Source organism: Oncorhynchus keta, chromosome 4 (assembly GCF_023373465.1).
Source record: "Oncorhynchus keta strain PuntledgeMale-10-30-2019 chromosome 4, Oket_V2, whole genome shotgun sequence".
Lineage (NCBI taxonomy): Eukaryota > Metazoa > Chordata > Actinopteri > Salmoniformes > Salmonidae > Oncorhynchus > Oncorhynchus keta.
In genome coordinates this window covers 33070014-33084582 of record NC_068424.1, presented here as the reverse complement: position 1 = coordinate 33084582, position 14569 = coordinate 33070014, and the positions used below count along the sequence as shown (strand labels likewise).

At 42.7% G+C, this 14569-nt stretch overlaps 1 protein-coding gene across 8 annotated transcripts in view; it reads left to right on the top strand.

Annotated features, from left to right (window-relative positions):
* dlgap1b (discs, large (Drosophila) homolog-associated protein 1b) overlaps positions 1 to 14569 on the top strand; it is a 273834-nt gene that overhangs the window by 37034 nt on the left and 222231 nt on the right. For 2 of the 8 annotated variants that reach the window (XM_052506347.1, XM_052506324.1), the window contains exon 1: positions 10344 to 10505. The exons of the other annotated variants lie outside the window; for them this stretch is intronic. The gene's annotated coding sequence lies outside the window, so the exon portion shown is untranslated. Of the gene's footprint in view, positions 1 to 10343; positions 10506 to 14569 lie in introns of those variants that run through there. 8 annotated transcript variants of the gene reach the window in all.

The following is a 14569-nucleotide window of genomic DNA, read 5'->3' as shown; positions in this document are numbered from 1 at the left end:
AAAGAGGGAGAGCATGGAAGAAACACATGGAGAGGGAGAGAAAGGGGGAGAGCATGGAAGATACGCATGGAGAGGGAGAGAAAGGGGGAGAGCATGGAAGAAACACATGGAGAGGGAGAGAAAGGGGAGAGCATGGAAGAAACACATGGAGAGGGAGAGAAAGAGGGAGAGCATGGAAGAAACACATGGAGAGGGAGAGAAAGAGGGAGAGCATGGAAGAAACACATGGAGAGGGAGAGAAAGAGGGAGAGCATGGAAGAAACACATGGAGAGGGAGAGAAAGAGGGAGAGCATGGAAGAAACACATGGAGAGGGAGAGAAAGAGGGAGAAAGAAGGGTTTATTACAAAATGGTCCATATGATATTAGCAGCGTCCTCTTTCCTGTGAAGGAATGTCTTTGGAAGCATCCACAGATCCCCCTCCATGTCAGTCCGTCCCCTCAGTCTGGCTTCACACCTACACTATGCCAGGATTCATTAGCTTCTAGCAACTCATTGGAGTTGCTGCTTAGACATTCTGCCACCATCTTGTTTTTCCCATAACAGAGGTTAATGTGCCAAACCACTAAATTATGCAGTGATAATTCATCATCACTGTCCCCTTGCCATTGCTCTGAGACGATACCGAATACGGCTGCAATATTGGAGCTGTGTCTCGCCTGCCAAGACCTTTTGCAAATGATTCGCTGTAAAGTCGTTTGCCATTTCTCACTTGTAATTACACACGTTAACGGGTAGCAACATTTAAAGAGAAGTTAATTAAGAAAATATCATTAGAATGCAATGAGATGGTACACAGGAAATAATGATGTTGCTCATCATGGGGGATGGGGGATTGTTAGTCATTCCAGAGCCAGCTCTTTCCAGGGATTACTGCAGGGATCCATCCAGGGACACCTCGGCTGCATCTCATATCGCATCCTATTCCCTACATAGTGCAATACTGTAGGGCTCTGGTCAAAAGTATTTGGGTCATTTGGGAAGCAGCTTTTGGGACTTCAGATAGTGGCCTCGCTGACCTGCTGAAGTCAGTGAGGCAGTCAGACAACCCGCTGACCACTTCTCCGTCTCGGATGATCACTTGATCACACAAATCCATTTTTGACTTGGTTATGCTCTACCCGTGATATGGGCCTCAATTCCATTGGACTGTGTATTTACACAAGATCTATTTTTTACCGCATTCAAATTAGAATGACAGCATGGTTTTGGGGTACTGTGCAAACCTCTTACTAATACCAGGTAGACTCCCCTAACGAGTAGTAGATGTCCACATAATAAGTGTTTGCAGGCTTTGAACTGATTGAGTTGCTTACTGTCATGCTCCCCGTCCTCTCTCGTCCCCATGTTCAGTTCATTCTCTGGTTAACTCTGTCCCTGGATAATGTCTCTGTAAGACTCAGGTATTGCACCATAAAGCAGGTAGGGTGCCATTTGGAATGAGCACAGTGACAAGATTCATATTTGTTGAGTGTTTTGGACAACACTCTTAGCGGAGCCCTCTAGGCAGCATGCAAACATTCCCGCTCTCCTTGGCTGATTATGGTCTTGTAGCTTTTACAAGTCCTCCAATGAGCTTTGCAAATTGGGAGACAAACAATGTATGCCATACATAATGATAATGATTTCAGAATTCAGACAGTGCCATTTTTGCCTCACTCTCTCTCTCTCCCTCTCTCTCTCTCTCTCTCTCTCTCTCTCTCTCTCTCTCTCTCTCTCTCTCTCTCTCTCTCTCTCTCTCTCTCTCTCTCTCTCTCTCTCTCTCTCTCTTTCTTTCTCCCTCTCTCTCCCTCTCTCTCCCTCTCTCTCTCTCTCTCTCTCTCTCTCTCTCTCTCTCTCTCTCTCTCTCTCTCTCTCTCTCTCTCTCTCTCTCTCTCTCTCTCTCTCTCTCTCTCTCTCTCTCTCTCTCTCTCTCTCTCTCTCTCTCTCTCTCTCTCTCTCTCTCCCTCTCTCTCCCCTTTCTCTCTCTCTTCTATCTCTCTCTCTCTCTCTCTCTCTCTCTCTCTCTCTCTCTCTCTCTCTCTCTCTCTCTCTCTCTCTCTCTCTCTCTCTCTCTCTCTCTCTCTCTCTCTCTCTCTCTCTCTCTCTCTCTCTCTCTCTCTCTCTCTCTCTCTCTCTCTCTCTCTCTCTCTCTCTCTCTCTCTCTCTCTCTCTCCTCTCTCTCTCTCTCTCTCTCTCCCTCTCTCCCTCTCTGTCTCGCTTCTCTGTATTCAGCTCACTGTGAATAATCCGCTGTGTTGCCAGATTGGCTAGAGTTCTCTGTCTTTAGTCAAATCCAGCTGAATGCTTTTGTTTTGTTTGCTTATTTGTGGTCCTGTGATATGTCTTCCCAGGTGGTAGGAAGCCTTATGACTGGCTGACTAATTGTGTACAAATAGCAAGTGCCAAGGAATACAGATAGGACTTTGAAGCAGAGCGATGTACAGTATGATAGCCTTTACTGTACTTGTCAACATTACAGAAAAAAAGGGAGGGAGGGGCAATTCCGTTGTTATGCATGTGACATTTGCACGCAAAATCACAAACTAAATGTCTCACAGAATTAACATATCAAATGTTAATTGCAAGCTCAGGTTGACAAACATCATGTAATCAATGCTTGGGGGAATGAGAGATTAGAGAGAGAGGGAAAGGTAGATGAATGAGAGATAGTTGTAAAAATAAAAATAAGGGTTGAGAGAGAGGGGGGGGTTAGGTATCATTGCTACAGCCCAGGGCTCATATTCAAAAAGCATCTCAGAGTAGGATCAGGTCCCCCCCCTGTGCATGTAATCGTATTCATTATGCACTCAAAGGCAAATCTGATCCTAGATCAGCACTCCTATCTTAGACTGTTTATGAATATGACCCAGGCCTGGCTAATCTCAGCGATTCTGTTTTATGAAGACTCAGTGGACCTGTCAAGCTGATCACTCTACTCTGCACGCTAACCCACCAACGTGCTAACGGAGCGTCTTATATAGCCGCCGTGATGGAGCTTGCTAAGCACCGTAAAGAGGTGGTAACCAAGTTATGGAATCATTAGTGAGTGTGTATCTCAGCACGACATAGAGAGAGAGGGAGCGGGAGGAAGCTACAGTCTGACAGATGGTCGTGGCGTGTGTGTGTGACGCCATTGGGCGTGGCGATAGTGTGTGTGTGTGTGTGTGTGTGTGTGTGTGTGTGTGTGTGTGTGTGTGTGTGTGTGTGTGTGTGTGTGTGTGTGTGTGTGTGTGTGTGTGTGTGTGTGTGTGTGTGTGTGTGTGTGTGTGTGTGTGTCTGTGTACATTTTGGTATGTAGTGCTTGGTGTGTCAGGATTTGGAGGTTAAATGCAAAATGAAATATAATGATTAAAACAAAATCGCACAACATCCTCCTGGAGAGAAATATAACTCCTATTATTTCCTGTTTTCTGGCAAGCTCAAGCCACGATGATGTGGAAAACTAGATCATTATGATCTGATGCTCATCAATGAGTCTGGATTGGGCCAACACTGGATGAAAGTTATGTCGGACGTGAAGATAAAGCTTTGATTCCGGTTTTAGTGGGCTGATATATTACTTGCCGCGCGGGCGTTTTACTCGAGTTGCTAAACTCAGTTGTTTCCTCTCGTGAAAGACGTTGAGAAATAAGGGTGAACCTAACAAAGCTTTGATGTTGTGTCTTACTTACTATGCTGTAGTGTAGCATAGTATTTAGTCCATACCAATTCATTTCTCTTTATCCTTAGTAACATTTGTATCATCTGTGCCTAATTGTCTGTGCCACACTGGCATGTGTTATTATTTTAAAGCCTTCCGCTTGTTATTTAATCATGTTTGTATCGGAATTAATTAAATTCAAACAATAATTCAAATGGAACTCAACAGAATGTCATGTTTGCATTCATTCCAGGATTATCTCTTGGCTTTCAGATGATCATTTATCAAATGAAGTCTGTAGGATTACTGAAATCACAGGATAAATCAACTGTGATCAGCATTGATCTTCGAGCATTTTCTGCCTCACTTGCCTCCAACCAAAACAAACCTAAAGCCAGTGAAGTGTAAGTAAACTAGAACAACATGAAGTTAGTCCATTCATTAGTAAGCTTGTAAACGGGCTACCGAGAGGGGGAGGTGAACGTGGAGGAAAAGGGAGGCGAGGTAGGGGTGTAATGGTGCTCTGAAGCCAAAACAAGTCCAGTGCCAAGGAGTAGAGGCAGGGAGCGAGGGAGCTGGGCCAAAAATACTATTTTCTAATGCCCAGGATGGATGGATAAATGAATGGAGGGAGTGATGGAGCAATAGATGGATGGATGGATGGATGGATGGAGGGGGTGTAGTGGACGAAGGCTTGCCTGATCCATGAGCCTAGATGTATTTAACATCTCTACCTGTGGCGCCGTCTTCTTACGTCCCATATGGCACCCTATTTCCTATACAGTGCACTAATTTCTACCAGAAAACCCTTTATAGAGAATAGGGTGCCATTTGGGATGCACCTCTGCTGATGGACTTCTCTCACGGTCCTAGCCTGCTTCCCATCTCCAGCTGTGGTTTACGATTACCATGCATTGTTAACTGACCCTATATCAAGCAAACAGGTCAAAACAGGGATGGACCTAAAAATAAATGCTTATTTTCGTTTTCTGTTGCAAAACATTTTTCTACATTGTTCACTATTGTATGAATGAACAACCCTGGTTCAGGTCTCTTGCCTGACTGTCACAGCCTTTAATCAAGTGGTCTTGAAGGCACATTTTGTTATTTGTTATTGCACTTGTTGTGCGTATGTGTGAGGTAGGGTAGGGGTCGTGTGCAACAACCTATGAACACGTGGTACACACAACATGCACCTGAGATACTGGTGATTGGTTTTTCACAAGCATTTTCCAACTGTTTTTAGGTGCAAACTCAAAAACATACTTGCCCCCTCCCCCCAAGACTGCCTCCATTCCCAACAACAACATGGGGCCAGGAGAGAATTAGTCACCATTCTAAGGCTGTGTCCCAAGTGCCACCCTATTCCCTATATAGTGCACCACTTTTGACAGGGCCCATTGTAAGTGCACTATAAAAGGAATAGAGTACCATTTGGGACATAACCTAAGTCCCCTTGATCAAGACTCCTGTGTTCTCTCTCTCGACCCTCACCCTTGGTCAGGGGGGGCACCCTTGGTCGGGGGGGCTTGGGTGATGTCTGGATTTATTAGTCATTTCATTAGTGGGAAGGGAAAGGTCACAAGCGGCGGGGCTTGGGTGTGTGTATGTGTGTGTCGCTAATTGAGCACAAAATGGTGAGACAGCTGGAGGACAGGCATCAGTCTGTGTGTGTGTGTGTGTGTGTGTGTGTGTGTGTGTGTGTGTGTGTGTGTGTGTGTGTGTGTGTGTGTGTGTGTGTGTGTGTGTGTGTGTGTGTGTGTGTGTGTGTGTGTGTGTGTGCGTGCGTGCGTGCGTGTGTGTGTGTCCTGAGTTTAAGCAACGGACTATTGTAGAATTAGCCAGCTTTAACTGCTTTTCAATTAATTTACTGAGGAGGCTTTGAGGTCACAATGCCCAAATATTGAGCAAAATAATATCTCCCTTGGTAGTTTATTTTAATCATTACATTTGTATCAAGATAGATACCGATACGTCTAGAATTCAGTTTCAATTTGTAGAAGGAGAGATATGATAATTTTACACACACTATAGTGAAACATATCAAATTCATTTGAATGCCCGGAATACTAAGAGTCAGTGTGAATGGAATTTGTGTATTGACAGATGGTGGAGTGTGTGCGTGAGTGTGTGCATGTGCGTGTGTGGAGAATGAACGTGTCACTGTGTGAGAGATATCAGTGTGTGCAGCTCCATTGAGGAATGAGATCAGCACCATGGACAGCGTCTGTGTAGCCAGGCTGTATGCTGGTTGCTGTCCCTTCTCTGTCCCCATGCAGCTCTGTGTAATGTCATAGCTGTGTGGGAGGGGCCATGAGGCACCACAGGGCTGACCCTTACGCACACACCCTGCCTGGGGAGGAAGAGAAGGGGGCTCCCACCGGTGTGTTATTGTGCACTCGCAAGTTGTGTCTCTGCGATTCTATAGTGCTGATCTGTGAGGCTGCCAGCTGGCTGTCCAATAGGCTGAGCTCATTGTAACAGGATAGGAGTGTGTGTGTGTGTGTGTGTGTGTGTGTGTGTGTGTGTGTGTGTGTGTGTGTGTGTGTGTGTGTGTGTGTGTGTGTGTGTGTGTGTGTGTGTGTGTGTGTGTGTGTGTGTGTGTGTGTGTGTGTGTGCGTGCGTGCGTGTGCGTGTGTGTGCGCCTCCGTATGCTTGCGTGTATTTACATGTACGTATGTGACAAGATTGACCAAGCAGCTTCTGCTGACGCACTGAGCAAACACAGGCTCTTAGAATGCAAATTGAATTTGGCTGCATTTGTTTCAATTTAAACGCCACCTGTTCCTTTATCTTTTCAATTCGTCCTAGCTCTGACACCTCAGCAATGTACAGGAAGTGTTTATGGAGAAAACACTGCTGTGGGCACTGCTCCGAGAAGTGTTGTTTGATCAGCTGGAAATAGGATACCTGCAAATACCCCTCTACATTCAGATAGTTTTTTTATGTTGTTAAACATAAAAAGGAAAGTGGTGGCTATATAAAACAATATGCAACTTGTCCTTTACGTTGTAAGAAATAGCTGTATATTTACATCAACACTTTTACCGTAATGCTATTACAGTATTGTAAAGAGCAATGCATTATGGGGGCTTAATGGCATTCCGCTACAGCAATTGCTGTAATTTTACAATACAGTAGTACCTGTTTTGCTGTATATTTACCACAGCATACAGTGAATTATGGTGCATTGTGGGAAAATATTGTCTGCAGCAAAATTGTCTCTCATTTACATATTTTGAGGTGTACCTTACAAGAGGCTATATTTATTTACCCATTAGTGAGATTGCTGTACCCCACAGAATACAGTACCATGCCATATTTTGGGGGGATTTTTCCTGTAAATCTACAGTAATTTACTTACTGGCTACTGTGCTGCTAGTAATTTACTGTAATTCAGTACCACACCCACAAAATACTTTACCATACCATGTTTTTGGAATTTACAAATATTTTCCTGTAAATCTGCATTAATTTACTGGCTACTGTGCTGCCAGTAATTTACTGTAATTCAGTTTGATACTGTAATTTATGAGTGCCAAAAAAGTTCTGTGTGTTGCATGGTGGGGTTGTGGCTCATTAACGCATGTTGAGGTGTGCCTTGTAAGAGGATATACTTGTTGCACTTGTTAGTGAAAGTGCCCTACCAATTTAAGTGATATGTGGTCGTAGTTTCATAACAAATATTGTATTTATTTTATTTAACCTTTATTTAACTAGGAAAGGCAGTTTAAGAACAAATTATTATTTACAATGACGGTCTACCCTGGCCAAACCCGGGCGACGCTGAGTCAATTGTGTGACACCCTATGGGACTCCCAATCACGGCCGGTTGTGATACAGCCTGGAATTGAACCAGGGTCTGTAGTGACGCCTCTAGCACTGAGAAGCATTGCCTTAGAATCCTGCACCACTCGGGAGCCAGGTCCCCACATTTCCCATTCTGAATAGCCTGAATCCACAGGGCTCTTCGCGAAAGGTCTATTTGCCTACGTGGGAGCATTGCAAACCGTAGGTCAGGATTGTTTACCTGGTTACATGTACATTGAAAAATACAGCAGCTTCTCGGCATTTTTGTCATTTCTAACAAAAACTGACAACGAAGTTGGCTCTTTTACATTGGGGGTCAATGGGAAAGAATGTTTGTTGTCCCAATTTGTGGGCGTGGTCAAGGGGAATTCCTTATTGCTACTTGTTGCACCTGTTAGTGAGAATGATGTTCCAGTTAACTGATATGTGGTAGTAGTGCCACATAAATAAGAATGGATATAAGGAACAGATCAGAGACAGTGTGTCTGAAACGTTATGAATAGTCAAAATCATGTTTCCACTAAATCTGATGATATTTGGATGAAAACAGATCGAAGTATTATGACCAAAGTCATAACGGTGTAAAATAATAATAAAAAATAAAATAAAATAAAAATAGAAATGCCTTATTCAGACCCTTTGCTATGAAACTCGAAAATGAGCTCAGGTGCATCCTGATTCCATTGTTCATCCTTGAGGTTTCTACAACTTGATTGGAGTCCACCTGTTGTAAATTCAATTGATTGGACATGATTTGGAAAGGCACATATGAGTCTATATAAGGTCCCACAGTTGACAGTGCATGTCAAAGCAAAAACCAAGCCATGAAGTTGAAGGAATTGTCAGTAGAGGTCAGAGAGGATTGTGTCGAGGCACAGATCTGGGGAAGGGTACCGAAACATTTCTGCAGCTTTGAAGATTCCCAAGAACACAGTGGTCTCCATCATTCTTAAATGGAAGAAGTTTGGAACCACTAAGACTCTTCCTAGAGCTGGCCACCCAGCCAAACTGAGCAATCAGGGAAAGGGGGGCCTTGGTCAGACAGGTTACCAAGGACCCAATGGTCACTCTGCCAAAGCTCTAAAGTTCCTCTGTGGAGATGGGAGAACCTTCCAGAAGGACAACCATCTTTGCAGCACTCCACCAATCAGGCCTTTATGTTGGAGTAGTCAGAGGCCACGCCTCAGTTAAAGGCACATAACAGTGTATTTTTTTTGGCAACAGTGTCTGCTAAATGACCAAAACGTCAATGTGAAAAAATAACATTTTCAAAGCACACTTCTGGGTATTATTCTAATTAGCCCCGCCTTCAAACTATTAGCATTTTCATCAAATGTGGCCTTGTTTAGGGGTGGTGCTCATTAGAATCATACCCAGCTGTGTGCTTTGCAAGTTTTCCTTTTACATTTTGGTTATTTAGCAGAAGCTCTTATCCAGAGCAACTTACAGTCAACGTATTAAGCTAAGGTCAACAAGAATATTCCACAGTCATAGCAAGTAAAAATATTATGTTACCGTTACCAATCAATTTTCTAGTTAAGCGGCCTACTTGCAAGTATACATTTGTATTGGAAATAATAATACAAAGTACATGTGTTTTCTGTCACCAATAGGCTACATGAATTGTAGTTCCGGACAGTGAAATGCTAATTACAAAATAGGTATTGCAATATCAATATCAAATACATGTAACAGAAATACTCCCTTTTGTTGGCACTAGCTACCTGCACTGTCAATCTAAAGCAGTTAATTTACCACTGTGGTTCCCTTAATGCACTCTACATTCTAGAAATACAACATGTTACTGTAATCAGGTGTTCCAATAATATGCAGTAAATTTGTGTTACAGTAAAGGTCTTGTAAATCAACAGAAATTTACTGTTAAAATGACAGGACATGTTTTATTTACAGTGTGGAGTTCAACTTTCTTTTGTCATGCTTCTAAGATGTATTTCCTTATTTAAATTGATTTTATATCCTCTCCCCCCTTCTTTGGTACATCAAACAATAAAACAAACTGACACATTTTGGAAAATGCACAGCAGACCAGAATTCAACTAAATGAACGACATTGCTTCATTCAAAAGGAAATGTATCAATATATTATGAATGAGAAGTGTGCTTTTGTACTGTAATGAGTCTAAGAGAGAAGAAGAGGAGCTCCGCTCTGTTTCCCAATGTGTTTCCACACTATAGCTGGAAAAGCAGACATGTCGAAAGCATGAAATACTAGCACTGGCAAAGACACCCAAAAGCCCTCAGTGGTGCTGGCAGAGATGGGACTATCTTGGAGAGAGCATGCACAGGCAGCAGAAACTGGCTTAGTCAGGGTAATCAGTATACTGCTATGGAGAGCACTGACATGCCAGGGCTTTTTGTTTAAGGGTGATCCCCAAATGGCACCCTTATTCCCTATTTAGTGCACAACTTTTGACCAGAGCCAGGGAATAGCATGTAATTTGGGACGTATATTAGACTCTCATCCTTGGGTTCTGGATAGATCTCTCTCATGACATTGCCAACTCTGTCAAGCTTCTATTTTCAAAGGTTTAGTTTTGGGATAGGCCTTATGTGCTTTGCGATTGGAGGTGTGAACTATTGCAAATAATACTGTTTCAAATGGACCTATTTGAGTATGTTAATATTAAATAAGCAACAGTTATACATTTTTATTAAACCACTGTGAATAAATTATAAAGACGATTTTTTTTCAAAAATATATCTAAAAAAGAATTGCGTTACAATAAAAAAATGTGCAATGCAAAAAAAAAAGAACTCTTAACAGCTGGCATAGGTTTAGCTTTTGTGTGAAGGCAAAGCGTGTATGCTGTGTTTTGTGCGTGTTTGAACCCAGTTGCCCGAAGTACAACATATGCATTTTCTTGTTGACACAGTTGTTCCGTAAAGCACTCTGCATTTGTTTTTGTGCAGTGGAAGCATTCCTAGCCTGGTCTGCTAGGATACTCCTCGCTCCTTATTACATTTGAGTAATTTAGCAGACGCTTTTAACAATTTACAGTTAGCGCAGTCATTTTATGATAGCTAGGCGAGACAACAACATATCACCGTCGTGGTAAGTAGGCTACATGTTTTCTCAATAAAGTCAGCGCTTGTAGGAAAATAAAAGTGCATAAGGCAAGGGGTGATACGACTAACTGATATGTCTTATTTAAGATAATCTTTGAAGAGGTATGGTTCCAGACGTTTTTAGAATATGGGCAGGGACTCTGCTGTCATAGCATCGGGGGAAGCTGATTTCACCCTCGGGCTGCCAGGACAGAGAGATGTTTGACTGGGCTGAGCAGGAGCTGACCTCCCATAGGGTTAGGACGGCCAAGAATCCAGAGGTGGCTGAACAGAGATGCAATTGTCAGGATTCACCTAGCGGTCATGATTTGGGGCTGTACAAAATGTGGGATGTAATTTGAATAATTGATTATGCTTATGTTATATTAATAGAATGGGAGGGGTTATAAGACCCCATTTATAGGGTCCTAGACTACAGATTAACAATATATATATTCATTATATAGTTTTAGAATTGTTCCACGTTTTTTTTCTCTCCCTCTCACTCACTGACTCACTGACTCTCTCACAATGTGTGACTGAGACAGAACTCTCTAGGGGAGTGTGGGAGATAAGAGACTACTCAGAAATTCCACAATACATCAACTTTGGGGAGGGGTCATTTATTGCCTAGCTTTTAGATAAAACACAAACTGGTATGTTTGTATAGCTATGGATGCAGGGTTTTGGTCTCGGGAGTAAAAAGGTAATGACGTCGTCAGTGACATCACTAAGGCGGGACTTCGGTTTAATAAAACAACTTGAGACCTTTTGTTTGAGTTGGAACTTACTCAGAAACATGCGTGCTATGTTCCTGCTTGTCAACTTCTGTCTGCAATTGCATTAATGAAGGTGGTTGAATGATTTAATTAAAGATATTGTCATAATGCTAATTTCACCAATGATTGACAAAAGCCGTAAGGAACGAAACCCTAACACAATCCAGGAGAGTGTAGAGCCTTAGACACCCAGCCCTGACCGCTAATTTTCAAACCTTTTTATTAACCCTGTAGCTAACCTGGTAGGTACACCAGCTGTGCCAAAAAGTGAGGGACTTGATCTGGCAACAGGAGGGCTGCTAGTTTCAGATCCTAAGAATATGCAAACAATGTCCACCTCAGCTGTGAATGCTCCCTCTGTGGCCATCAAGCCATTAATCAGCTCTCTCTCTCGCTCACACACCACATTTGAGCAGGAAAAGGATGATGCAGTCAATCTTAAATTAGATCATGTTCAAGGTCTGAAAGGTCACGAACAGTCAAAATCATGACATGGATGATATTTGGATGAAACCAGATCAAAGTATGATGACCAACGTTTGGAAAATGTCTGTTGCTTCTACATTTTATCATCAAGTTTCTTCAATTTTTCAATGTTGTTTGAGTTACTTAGTGTATCACTAAATTAGCTTGAGATGATTTTACTGCATCACTGCTCAATTCATCAAAGGTTTTTGACAGTTTTTTCAAAGAGCTGTCAGTCAAGGCCCACACAGCCTGTCTTTTCAAACGTCCTGGTAGTTAGCTCTGAGAGAGAAAAAAAATTGACACTTTGAGCATTTCTTTCACCTAAAAATATCACTCAAAAAAACGTCACTCAAAAAGGTATTTTTCATGGGAATCAGAATGACTGTTTGGGACCTTGAAGGCCTTGTGCTGAAGTAGGTAAAACAGATGAAGATGGAAGGGGAAGTATTGGTAACTCATAATGTTGTTGTGACGCCGTGTCAGAGTAATTGTACAGTCAGCATGAAACATGTCAACTGGCTTATCTATCACAGTGGTTATCTCTCTTCTCTGGATACCGCACATTAGCCTTCTGTATATGTAAGCAACTTCGTTAGCCCTTCCAGCTAAAGCCTATGTCTTAAGACAGTCCCTGTGTGTGTTTGTCTGTGTCAGTCAGACTGATCAGACCTCCATGTTGGGAACAAATGCTTTTCTACAACAGTCAGAGAGAGTCACAGTAGAAAACCCTTGGCTCTGTGACCTTTACCCTGGCAGCTTTCTCTAATGCTCAAATCCACTTACGAAAGGTCCCTCTGTGTCTCTCTGCCTGTCTCAGTGAGATTCACTCATCACCTTGTCTTACTTCATATAATTATTACAGCTACTTGTGGACATAGTTGTCATACAGGAAGGGTTGACAATTCTTGTAACTTTCCCAAAAATCCCAGTTTTCTAGAAATCCCAGTGGAAAAAAATCCAGGAATCCAACCAGAATTCTTTGAAAACCAGGCCTTTTGGGAAAGTTACTGGTATTTTGCAATCCTACACCCAGTTAGCACTTCTTTCACAGTCATGATTAAGAATTTTCCATAGTTATACCATATAAAATGTCTCTATTGTAGCAGCTCAGTCAGCCAGTTAGTTAGTATAATTGTGTTATTATGCAACATGCTGTGTTTGTACCCTCACTTGGGTTTCAAGAACAGTACAAGACAAGCTATAACAACAAGACCACCACATATAAATATATGCGGTTGTTAGTGGTGTAACCCTAAGTGTGGAACTGTATCTGGGACTTTGTTGTCTGGGTAATAAGATAGCTGACAAGGAGTGTTTGGTGTCGATGGCATATATCGATTCATACAGAATCACATTATGAAACAGACCACAGGGCACCGGTGTGTCAACATCCTCTAACTGCCCTTAAAGCAGAAGTCAATAAACATGATTAACAGGATGGGGGAGGGGCGGTGCTTAATTTGCGTCTGACCCTGCCGGAACAGAATCCAGCACCTCTTAGGTCTGGACTGTTCAGATCCGGAACTCATTTGTCAGGATCCGGTACCTCTTGTGGCATTTAAAAGAAAATCTTCTTTGCAATGTAAAAATTCCAATAAAAGCAATCAGAGTTAATTCAAGTTGACTCCTGTGTAATTCTGCTGCCCCTAAAAAAATTGTCTTGTGACAATTTGCCTGATATTCTAAGAATTGATTCGTGTTAGACCGGCCCAGCTTTATGTTTTGAGCAACATTGTTGCCTATGTAGACCAACGCATGGCCATTGCTGTGTTGAGAGAGAGAAGCGCACCTGTATCTCTCGCAGAACTAGACTGAGATGAACTTTCAATGATCTCTCTCCCTCTGATAGATATGACCCTGCAACTCTCATCTCTCCAGTGTTGCACTTCATCATTTTTTCCGGGATATAGAATCATAGCCGCGGTAAGGGTGCTGGAGGTGCCGCAGCACCCGTGATAAATTGAAATACATTTGCCAAAGTTATAGAATTAATCCTGTCTGTTCAGAAAGAAATTAAATCATTCCGACTACTACTCCAGGAGTAGGCCTATAATTTAGCCACAGAGGATTCATAGTTTATATACACTGCTCAAAAAAATAAAGGGAACACTAAAATAACACATCCTAGATTTGAATGAATGAAATATTCTTATTAAATACTTTTTTCTTTACATAGTTGAATGTGCTGACAACAAAATCACACAAAAAGTATCAATGGAAATCAAATTTATCAACCAATGGAGGTCTGGATTCTGAGTCACACTCAAAATTAAAGTGGAAAACCACATTACAGGCTGATCCAACTTTGATGTAATGTCCATAAAACAAGTCAAAATGAGGCTCAGTAGTGTGTGGCCTCCACGTGCTTGTATGACCTCCCTACAACGCCTGGGCATGCTCCTGATGAGGTGGCGGATGGTCTCCTGAGGGATCTCCTCCCAGACCTGGACTAAAGCGTCCGCCAACTCCTGGACAGTCTGTGGTGCAACGTGGCGTTGGTGGATGGGAGCGAAACATGATGTCCCAGATGTGCTCAATTGGATTCAGGTCTGGGGAACGGGCAGGCCAGTCCATAGCATCAATGCCTTCCTCTTGCAGGAACTGCTGACACACTCCAGCCACATGAGGTCTAGCATTGTCTTGCATTAGGAGGAACCCAGGGCCAACCGCACCAGCATATGGTCTCACAAGGGGTCTGAGGATCTCATCTCGGTACCTAATGGCAGTCAGGCTACCTCTGGCGAGCACATGGAGGGCTGTGCGGCCCCCCAGAGAAATGCCACCCCACACCATGACTGACCCACCGCCAAACCGGTCATGCTGG